Genomic DNA, 423 nt, shown 5'->3' with positions numbered 1-423 from the left:
TAATAATAATAATAATAATAATAATAATAATAATAATAATAATAATAATAATAATAATAATAATAATAATAATAATAATAATAAATGTTTTTTGAGCAGCAAATCAGCACAATGATTTCTGAAGGATCAAGTGACTGGAGTAATGATGCTTCAAATTCAGCTTTGAAATCACAGGAATAAATTACATTTGTAAATATATTCAAATAGAAAACAGTTATTTTAAATATAAAAATAGTTCACAGTGTTACTGTTTTCGCTGTATTTTGGATCAAATAAATGCAGGCTTGGTGAGCAGAAGAGCCTTCTTTAAAAAAAACACATTAAAAATCTTACTGTTCAAAAACTTTTGACTGTGTATTCAAATATGTTCTAAAGTGCCTAAATGTCAAAATTAGTACAATATATTTGTTGAAAAATTCTAAT

The sequence above is a fragment of the Sinocyclocheilus grahami genome, unplaced genomic scaffold (genome assembly GCF_001515645.1).
Source record: "Sinocyclocheilus grahami isolate Dianchi unplaced genomic scaffold, SAMN03320097.WGS_v1.1 scaffold327.1, whole genome shotgun sequence".
Taxonomy (NCBI): domain Eukaryota; kingdom Metazoa; phylum Chordata; class Actinopteri; order Cypriniformes; family Cyprinidae; genus Sinocyclocheilus; species Sinocyclocheilus grahami.
This window is presented reverse-complemented; position numbering follows the sequence as displayed.